This window comes from Ixodes scapularis, unplaced genomic scaffold, assembly GCF_016920785.2.
Source record: "Ixodes scapularis isolate PalLabHiFi unplaced genomic scaffold, ASM1692078v2 PGA_scaffold3__209_contigs__length_174095766, whole genome shotgun sequence".
Lineage (NCBI taxonomy): Eukaryota > Metazoa > Arthropoda > Arachnida > Ixodida > Ixodidae > Ixodes > Ixodes scapularis.
The window spans coordinates 154,832,158-154,843,360 of NW_024609868.1; the positions used below are offsets into that span (position 1 = coordinate 154,832,158).

The 11,203-nt window shown below is 45.3% G+C and overlaps 1 pseudogene; it reads left to right on the plus strand.

The window, feature by feature from the left end:
• The first annotated feature begins 9,319 nt into the window (after positions 1-9,319).
• LOC121837338 lies at positions 9,320-9,997 on the plus strand (annotated as a pseudogene).
• Positions 9,998-11,203: the final 1,206 nt, after the last annotated feature.

Below are 11,203 nucleotides of genomic sequence, written 5' to 3' on the forward strand. Positions count from 1 at the left end.
AGCCTTTAAAAGTAAAAGAGGGTGAATACAGTTATTATTTTAAGCACAGGAAATAAATCTGTATATCAGAACTAGCACCGACGCGCTATTTGCTTCGGGTGCAATGCAGTAGGGAGCAGATTTATATATATATATATATTTTTTTTTGATAACACTCATTTCAATGTGTAATGAGTAAACACAAAAGAATCGCTATTGATTGGGTAACGATAAACCTCACTTGAATTTGTAATGAGTAAACTCAAAAGAATTGATATTGATTGGGTAACGATAAACCTCACTTGAATTTGTAATGAGTAAATTCAAAAGAATAGATATGGAGTGGGTAATGATAAAACTCATTTAACGAGGAGTTTCTTATGAGTTTCATTTGACTCTATAAAAACACATTAGAAGCTCAATTGAAACTCGTTGTTCATTTTTGTAAGGGAATGCCTAGAAAACGACGTCTAGGACGACGTCTATAGCTACACGTAAAGGAGGACATTTAAGGAGGCTGTGGTGTTTTTGCGTGGGCGGCCAAGCTTGCCTCCGGAAGCCGCTGTAGATGTAGACGTTGCTGCCGTTGTCGAGGCCGTAGGTTTTGACGCTAGATCACTGCACGGGCCGGAATTTCTAGGCCCGGCCCGACCCAGCCCGGTAGAGGCACGGCCCGGGCCCAGCCCCAGCCCGACAGAATATTTAATTTCTAGGCCGCGCCCGACCCGGCCCGGAAGACACACTGCGACCCGGGCCCGGCAGAATTTCAGACAGAAGCTTGAGCCCGGCCTGAGCCTGACAAACTTTTTTTAAGTATAAGCCCGAGCCCGGCTCGAGCCCGACAGATTATTACTCGAGCACGAAAATTTTTGCAGGCTTGAACCTAAAAAATTTCTAAGCTTAAAGCGAGCATATTAACTTTAAATTTTTATTAAACACTGACCGATTATTTTTTTTTTTGACGCGATAAAAATCCTGAAGTTGACGATCTATTTTTGAGTATATGAGCGAATTATGGACGTCACATGAGATTTTGAGACAAAAAAGTGGGCAATATTTTGTTGACTGTATGCATTTCCTGACGAGTGCACTTTTCGTTGTTCAATTCTTTTCACTGAGAACTTTCCTTTCACAATGTTTTTTTTTTTTTTGGAAGAAACAATCACAATCACGGTAGTGAATATTCAAAAGACTGTATAAGCATAGGATTATCTATGGTAGTTAGCTTCTCTTTGATAGCATAGTAAGGCCCCCTCCACAAAACGTAAAATCAAGCTCACGTTTTTTTTAGTTTGAAAAGCAGAGTAAAAGGCACTCATGCTGTACCCTGCTACTGAAGTGCCCTCTTTTTCTTGACCGCACTTTCCCACTCTGCTGCTGAAATTCATACGTTTCCTTTTTTACCGTTGATACACGTGAAGGCATTTCAAGTGCGAGACGTCTTTTTATTTTTTAACGGGGCGTAGTAATTTTTTTCGCTTCTTTGTTTTCATTGGACCTAAAAGATCAATGAGCGCACTTTTTGTTATCAACAATTCATAATTCGCAGCACACGACTGCCCAGCCACGGCCCGAAATATCTTGTGCTCAAGCCCGAGCTTGGCACGCGGGCCGGACCGGGCTCGTGCTTTCGGGCTGGCCCGGGCCCTTGCAGTGCTCTAGTGGACGCGGTCGCCTCACAGTTCATTGCGAGAAGCGCACAACGAGCAGAAATGAAGTCTGAAGCGCAGCTTTTGCACAGGGCGCTCCGGCGGTGACATCCTGCCGATAACGTATGATGCTTGACGACATCACGTTGATGACCCTTGATGAGTTATTTCTATGACAATCACAACGGCGGCGATGCCGCTTGTTTGTCACGAACTGTGACAGGTGAGGTCGTCCTAGAGGTATAGGACGACTTCTAGCACGACCCCAAGGACGACAACGAGGACAGCGTCTTCCTTGAGCATACGATTGAGCGGCGCGTGCCTGACAACCGCTTTTTATACGCATTTACTCTTATTTGTCGCTCAATGGTACAAGTAAGGCTTTCACTTACAAAGCAGTTTTCAATCAGTTTACGATTCAGTCCCAAATTGCTATTGTTTCTTCGAAATGTGCGCACACACAGACACCACCTCCGAAATCCACTTTAAAAAACCCCAGCAATTCCTAGCCCTGTTTTGTATCTGATTTCGCGATTCTTGTTTTATTTTTTTTTATTCCGCATCGTTTGGTAGTTTCCAAATATATCTTTGTCTCTTACGAATTTGGATGATGAATTTGCTCAAAGTTATAAAACTTTCTTAGGGACATATAACATATTCAAGCTCAAATTCAGCTGTATCGTAAATATACTGGACTACCAGGAGAAGGATGTTAAAACATATTAAACGCATATACTTAATACTCCTTACGCGTAGGAATGCGAGAGCATTCCTACACGCGGCACATTCCTACAAGTAGCGCGCCACGTCTTCCTTTTTCACACGGCGCTGCGGCGGGAACATCACGCCGCCCCACTGCGCAGGCGCGGCGCATGCGTTAAGTCACTCGTCAACCCCCGCAGGGGGCACCTGTGAAAGCAGGTGTTTGGTGGGTGGTGTTACCACGAACACCGAGCCGTGCGGGTGCGCCCTCCCACGTCTATACTCGTTTTCACCTCAAGAAGCGTAGTAAAAAAAGTACGGCTTCTTGCGGAGCATTACTAATTTACCTCTTTATGCTGAGAATTGAGATATATATAGGTGCATTATAGATTCGATATATGTTACCTTATCAAGACGTACACGTTTCAAACGCAAAAGCATCGCTACTGTCTCCGATGACCAGATCTTTTAAGAACTATTTCGCGCGGCCAATGAACATTGAGCAAAACGTCCTTTTTTCTTGAGGTGAAAACGGGTATAGTTGTGCGTGGCTTTCCCGTGTTCGGGGAAAACGGCATCCTGGTGGTTGAGCCGAGCCCGGGGTAGGTTTGGACCCTTCGGGGCCCCCCGAGTGAGGCAATACACCACTTCGGCCCCCGCTTCTCGTAGACGAGTGTCCTGGCTTGGCCCGACCAGGATGATTCCGTCAGTTTCCACTTTTACAACCTCCTCCGTTAGATAGAGATTTTGCGTAGACGCTCTTACACTGCTTGTTTAGTTTATTGTCCACGTCACGTGATTTGACACTCTTTGCAGAATTACTTAAATAAAAATAACTTTCAGCTATTAAAAAAAAATTGTGCAATAAATATATTTATTTACTCTGATAATGTAGAGGTATGCGTACATTACGTTACATTGTTAGCTCGAACACAATATCGGCACTTTTTGCTATTTTCGCCAGCAATTTTCGCCTCCAGGAATAAGATCTACCGCTTAGGTTGTATACTAGCATCTAACAGTTTTCTAAACTTATTAACTTCTAAGGAGAAATTAAAAACGGGAAAAACCGGCGCAAATTGTTCGTGCTAGCTGCGTGGAGGAGTATACCTATAATGCTTTTATAATGTCAAATTGTGGTCCTGTGGCATTTAAAAAAAAAGAAAAAAAAAAGCTGATTTTGTTTTAGTTTCTTGAAGACTCCGAAGAATACTTTGAAGTGGTAGCCCGTGCTATAATACCGAAACAAGCAAGGTTGAACGATAACACTACAGGCTAAACTCTTCAAGAGGGGCTTTAAAAGGGAGTCTTCCTAGACAGTTTGTCCGCCTCCGCTACGCTCTGTGGAACGAAGACGACACTACTGCGCATGCGCGGCGCTAGCCTTGCCTGCAGAGTCTTGAATCTCGTAGCGCGTTCCGGAAAACGTTCTGGGACAGCGGAAACGATCGAAAACTCCCAACTATTAGGGAGTTTTCGTAGACCGCGTTTCCCCCTCCGCTGAGCCATCCACAACCAAGAAGCCGCTGCTGCGTCTGCGTGCCGCCCATAGCCTTGACTGTACAGTTCCGGGTTTCGTAGCAGGTTGCGGAGAGCGTTGCGGGACGGCAAAAACGATCTACGAAAACTCCCTATCGTGTTTTTCCCTCCGATATCCGGGCTCGATAATGAATGCTCATATTCATTATCAGGCTAGCTTATATATCGTTGTGGGGTACGGTTATAGCAGGCTCACGCGACGGCCCGAATCGCGATTTTCGTTGGCGAACCGTGTGCCACGTAACCCACACGTCGCCGATTCCTGCGATCCGCGCCTCGTCCGCAGACGCGAGGACTGATAAAATTGAGTGCCTTTTCACTCGCGGATTATCGACGGGAGATTTTCTTGAAAAGTGTTTAGTCTAGCAACAGTGCCACGCATTCTTTTTTTATGATTAGAATAAACTTGGCGCATCGATGTTTTGTGTGTTTGCTGGTTCATTTTGTCGCGCGATTCTCGGTTCCACACATAAAAAAAAATTGTAGAAACTTTGTCCGGCTGACGCGACGCAGGTTCCGATACTCTTCCGGGTCCCATGTTAAGAAGTTCCCGTCAAAACTCGTCTAGCATGCCGCGATAATTCTTGCGCGTCCGATCGGCCTTTCACCGAGCAAGACCTTTCTTGTGGCTGAGGTATACAGTCGCCCGATTTTTGAATAATATCACGCACGTAGTCGACAGTGCCGTGCCGCGGAGAAATGCAGCGTCACGGGAGAGATTAAGCGCGTGCGCCTAAAGCCCTCTCCGGGGAGCGTCGTCTGCTAGGCTATTCCGCTGATCGCACACAGCCCCTGGTCCGTAGCATAAAGAATAAAAACCAAGCGGAAACTCTGTTTATAGACCGACACGCGGAGCGGCTCTGTTTACCAACACGGCCGGAAGGCCGCGCATGCGCGGAAGCTATGTGGGCAAAAGCAGCCCGGCTCTCCGTGTTTTCGCCATTGCGTTGTGTGGTGTGCGCCCGTTGTTGACGTTGTAGGGACGCTTCTAGCTTTATTTGTGCGTCGTATTACCTGACAACGTATGTCGTGTGCCATGCCCGACTATTTGAGCTTGCTGCCCGAGCCTGAACGGCAGCGGTATCAAAACAAACTGTGTGCGGACGGCGTTACCTTCGGGGATTTGTACGCCGCAAACAAGGCCTGCTGGACTTCCGACGCGAAGTTGCTGCCACCGAAGCGGCGACTCACTTCGCCGTTTATTTTGTTTTTTTGCGCCAAGCCAGTTCACGGCCGACACGGTGCAGGCGTATAAGTCTCTCGAGGCCTACGATTACTTCAAGTCGGTTTCTTCACTGCCGGCGGGAGCAGCACGCTGAGGGTCTGCGCAAGTGTATTTATTGAATGATAAAATACACACAGCGTCTTCAAGTCAAGGTATGATATTTTTCCTACCCTAATGACCGCAAGGCATGACAAGCTGTAACGCTTTGTCCATTCTGCAGTCTTGGCGGTAACCCGTTACAAGTAACGGCGTTACCAGGAACACGTTACTTTTTTCAGTAAAGTAGTAACCTACTCGGTACTTTTTCGACACAGTAACGGGTGACGTTACTATTTCAAGTAACGTAGTTACGTTACTCGTTACTACTTCCCAAGTCTTAATGAAATTACACTTCAATTTTTTCCGTGCTTTTAGGCGTCAAGCCGCGTAAATTTCTGAGTTTTCTGCTTTTTTTCTTTACGTTTTTTCTCGTGAGTATTTAGGTGAAACCGTAAAAAGAGATAAAGTAATTATGTTCAGTTTCTGCATGACCATGATATTTCTTGATTATGTGCTTACGCATATGTATCGTCAAAAGAGTAAAGAATGTTAAATCATAATTTAAAAAGTAGCGCAGAAGTAACGTGCGTTACTTTTTTATCGGTAGCGGTAACGCGCTCCTTTTACTATGAGGTAACGTAGCTCGGTGAAGCGTACCTTTTATTTGCAAGTAACGAGTAACGTATTTCGTTACTTTTCCTCGGTAACGCCTGCAACCCTTCCCTTCTGTCGCCGATCTAATTCTGCTTGGTAGCGCGGGAGTAGCGAGCCTCCGACGAGCGCTTGGCCGGTGTTTTGTGTGCGAACACCGTGGAAACAAAATCCGGGTGGTCTCGATCAGACGACGGTTTCCCTGCACATAAGCAAGCCTCGGGACGAAGATTTAAATGGAAGCCGCACATGCCTTCAAGAAAGTGCTTGCCGCACAAACGGTGGTTCGCGAGAGGCGACCATTCTTTTCGATCCACGGATATTATCCACCTTCTGCGCCTTTCAGTGTCTGCCAGGAACATGTGGAACCGCTACTTTTGCTGTACCTTTTGGTGCAATTAATGGCTACACAGCTTTGCGGCATGCTGAAATGCTATGACGCCCATGCAAAACGCGCGGCCCACACCCCCCGGCTCCGGCTAGGATTCCTCGATGCGCGCGTCCTCTCGCAGCCTTTGAAAGGGCAAGTGCCGCCTCCGGAGCGTCGGCGCGGCTGCGGCGGCCATTTCGTCGCCCACGACCGGCCTGCGCGCGTGCGGTGGCTCGTCGTTTCTTCACTTTTCGGTGGGCACATCCACCACAATGCCCGGGTGCTGCGTTCCACAGTGCACAAACCATTCGAGAAATGGCTGGAGACAGTTTCACCTTCCAAGAGACCCGAAAAGAAGTCTCCAATGGGCAGTGAAAATCAAGCGCGACAAGTGGCAGCCAACCAACACATCATCCATTTGCAGCGTAAGTACGGAAATCGTTTGGGCTCTCTTCATATGTGGGTGCCTCATTAGTTGATGGGATCTAGGCTCGTCGTTGCAGTGTATTAACAATAAATTTGGGAACAGAACTTTAGCTGTTAGACCTCAAAACAATTAAGCTTTCTGTGGGAATTCCTGGCCATTGTCTTCTTTGTTTTGAGGCGCCGCCGGGCATTGTTTGTAGCGCAGCTGGGCACTTTATTGTGGCCAAATGTTATTGGGGCCTGAAACTTCATATAAAATTCTTTGCGAAAGGTTGCGGTATAGCTGCAATAATTGTTTTGGTGAAACGATGCTTATTCAACACCCACCTTAACAGACTTCGTAGACCGTGTTATAATCGGAGAAGTAGGTAAACTTTTTAGTAACCTATATTTTCAGTGCTAAAAAAACAACAAAAACATACGTACTGCTATAACTGCGGTTCACACCTGACCTCGCTCGCTGTAAACAGATTGCTTTGAAGTTGGCGCACGTGCAAACCGTAGCTAATTAAAACCTTTGGCATTGAAACGAGAGTCCAAGATCTTTGCAGATGGTCTGCGTTTTCGTCAAAGAAGACCTTTTTTGTCGTTTTTATTTTAACCGTGTATTGTTCACGCAGTCGCATGTTCTGAATACCACAAACCAACTAGCCTTTAAGAAAATAGTGCTGCCTATTTTTGTTTTAGAATTTTATTTTGGTGACACAAATCTAGAAATGTTTATTCATCTTTACAGGCTCACTTCGACGCGCACGCCTTCGAGCAATACCGAGCAGATGGTCGGAGAAAGGTGAAACCAAATGCAGTCCCAACAGTCTTTGTATTCAGACCTAAGCACTTCGTCATAACTTCTTTCGTATTTTGTAAATCGGAATTATTCAATCCTAAGCAATTTTCGAAGCACCACATTTTGTTTTCATAGCTTTGCTTTTGTTTTAGTTTTAAACTCTCATTTTGTGCAATCTAAAGTTAATATATATCGTGTTGTTGATTTGCATGATAATATGCAGATATACGTTTCTACTTACAGCACTGCCCAAAGAGAGAAAACCGCCAAAGCAGAGAGCAGTCCCTGTGCCGTCATCCTCCAAAGAGACCGACGAGTCCACCCTGGGTTTGGACCCTTCTACAGCTGCCGTGGAAACACCTCTTGAGGCCACACAGAATGTTCCGGTTCTCGTGTCTTCTCCAAATGAAACGCCATGTTGTAGGCAGGACTCTACAGACCACGACGACGACGCTGTGCCACTCTCGCCAAACGTTAGCAGTGCAGATTTAAGAGAAGAGATTGTGGAATTAAAGAAGCGGCTTGCTGACATGCAAAGTAAGTACACCGAACTCCAACAACATTATGCCACGGCAAAGAACACAATTCAAAGTCTTAAAAATGAACTTCAGAGACTTGAGAGTGAAGCAAGAAATGTTTTACAAAGTCTAAAATTTCTTAATATAGATCAAGTACGGGCTCTTTCCAGGAGCAACAACTTGGGAAACTCCTGGTATCCAGAGGCAGTCAAGCAAGGCATTAAAATTAAATTTTCTTGTGAAACCAGTGGATAGAAAACTCTCAGAAAGTTGGGATACCCTCTCCCATCTAGCAGGACACTTGCACAAAGGCTTCAAAGTTTGAAGTTCGCGCCTGGCATTCTCTAAGAAGTGGTCGATATTATGAAATGTAAAGCAGTGGCCATGGAATATGTAGAAAAGGATTGCGTGCTGTTTTTAGACAAGATAGAGATAGCGACCGGTGTGGAGCTGGATCGTGCCGAAGACACGCTTCTCGAGTGAATAACCCTTCCCCTGAAGCCCAAGGAACCTGCTAATAAAGCCTTGGTATTTATGGTAGGCGGGCTGAACCAAAGATGGAAGCAGGTGGTAGCCTACAAATCCACTGGAAGAAACGTCGATAATTCCTTGCTCAAAAGCTACGTGCTCAAGCTGGTTCAGCTGGGTAGCCAAATTTTTCTTCGAGTCCGTGTAGTTATATCTGACATGGGCCCTGCTAATCAAACTATATATCGGGAATTTAGGTTTTCAAGTCACAGACATTCTTTAACGGTGTGTTCCATACCGGATTCATGTATTGACGGCAAGGAGCTTTTTTTCCATGCCGACCCAGCTCACATCTTGATAAACCTCAGAGGTCAGCTGCTGAGCTCCACGGTATTCACCTTGAATGACGTTACAGTTGCTGAACACAACCTGCCTTCATTACAGGTAAAATTGGAGCACGTTCGAGCAGTCCTAGATTATGACTCGGAGAGTGAGCTGAAAGTAGCGTCCAACTTGTCAGAAGTGCACACAAGCACGGGCCACTTCACCAAAATGAAGGTTGGAGTTGCTGTTCAACTTTTCCGCAAAGCACCACCAGCTATCCGATTTCTCGTAAAAGAAGGGCTTATCGAAACAGAGGTTGAAACTACAGCATGGTTTATGGAACTGGTTTCTAGGTGGTATGCACTGATGACGTCTCACCATCCAACCATGGCCCTAAGCAGCAGAAATATGGCCAAGTACTCCGAAGCAGTTGACAAATTGAACTTGGCAATGGAAACTCTGCGAGCAATGAAGATGGGCGTCACATCACATTGGAAGCCATCCCAAGCTGGCCTCCTTATATCAACGACAGGTGTTCTCCACCTCCAAAAAGTGCTTCTGGATAATGAGGAATCTGATTTTCTTCGCACAAGCAGGCTGCTGCAAGGCTGCTTAGAGAATCTTTTCTCAGTTGTGCGGCTTATGAAGCCGGTTCCGAACGCGTATGACCTGAAGTTGGCTGTAAGACTCGTAAGTGTCAGCCAATTTTTGCGAACTCCTCAAACAACCAGTTACGAACTTGATGACCGTGAATATCTTGTAGGCCTTCTTTCCCATGGCAAGAACCAGTGTGTCGAGAATGAAATTGAAGAAATCGATGATTCGGAGATTTTGTTTCTTGAAGAGCAGTCATTAACAGAGTGCCAGATGCTCTTTTACCTTGGGGGATTTATTTTGAAAGGAATGCTTAAAACCGTGAAGTGCGCAGATTGCAAAGAGGGTCTCCTCAGAACTGCCACTAGTGAGTATGCTTCATTGACTGCACTGAAGGAGCATGTTTGCGATGGAGGGAATCTCATTTAACCAAGCGCCGGAGTTATGAAAACGCTGAAAGACTACGAGGAGCACTTCACGGTCATCAACGCCTGGCGCACAGACAAGATAATTACAATGAAGTCGCCTGTTCGTTTACTTACGGCTTACCTAAGCAAGGTACACCGATCAGGCCTGGAAGTCTGCACAGATCACAAGGAGGCTATATGCAGCATGCTTACCGAAAGGTGTGCGAGGCTGAGGTTACGAATCCACCTCCGACAGTTTCCAGCAGCTGGTTCGAATAGTTATGGAAGCAAAACTTGTGCTGGTGTCAATTTTCCCTAAAAGATCAACACTAAGCCAGTGTTATAGTTCGTAATTTTGCCCATCATTGGTCTGCTTGTTAGCTCTGTGTTTTTTTCTCTGTGAACTTAACTCGCTGTTGTTTGTGCGCCCGTTCCCGCCGAAACCTCGCGTGTAGATATCAATGTTAAGTTTATTTTAACCGCCAAGTTGACGATAGAACTGGTGTGGTTCGCTCGTAGCAAATCGGATAGTTTCAATAAAATCTGTTCCAAGTGATTTGAAGCATTGTGCTTTGCTTTTGCCTGAGGCGAGTGACCCATATTCTCACACTGCTTAAAACCACATCTCGTAACAGCTTTACGTTTCACTGAAACAGTCCCACGGGCTCAATTATACATATACAGTGTAGTTTATATGAGCCATTGTTTAGAATCGTCAAATGATTAGAAATAATCAATAACAAAATAATCAGTAATTACAGTATGCCTACTTAATTCAATCTTGGAATCGTGGCATAGACAGACATACAAAAATATTCCCTTTGGGGTTTGAGCCTGACACCAAGCGCTCATCGGACAGCTGTGCGCGGCAGTATTTTTTATTCCAGAAGCAAACTGCACAAACCAATCTGCGGGCAAAATGCCCTGCATGAGCATTTTGGCTGAGCATGTATATATACATCTGCCCAAATCCATACACCAGACTTTCACAATAAAAATTAAAAAAGATGTTGCTAATTCTGACGAGGACTGTGGAGTAATAATAATATTAATAATAATAGCTTATTCACAGATCCGCATCAAGGTGCAAATGGTACCTTCAGTACTGAATGGGTTGAACGCACCGTTTAGATGCTATTTGTGGTTGCGTCAGCGGCCGCGCACATCAGTCCCAGCAGCTTCACGCTGGCAATTCGAGGACGCATATAACTCGTGTCCTTAGCCAACACAGTGATTCGTGGTCTTCGTGAACATGACCTTTCTAGCCTAATGTTTGAAGGCTAAGGCCTGTCATGTTGCATACTAAAATATTTTTGATCATAGTGTTGAGCTAAAAAAAAGAAAAACTGAAGTGCAACATGAGCACAAGTTTCAGCGCGAACTTGCGAGTAGTTAAACAAAAATCGTAGTTCCTTTGCAAGCTACGCTGTGCATAACTTTTCGCAACATTTCGGTTCTGTTCTTGCTTTTGTAATAAACATTTGAGCAGCAACAACATTACTTTTTTGTTTAAAGTCCTTAAAAC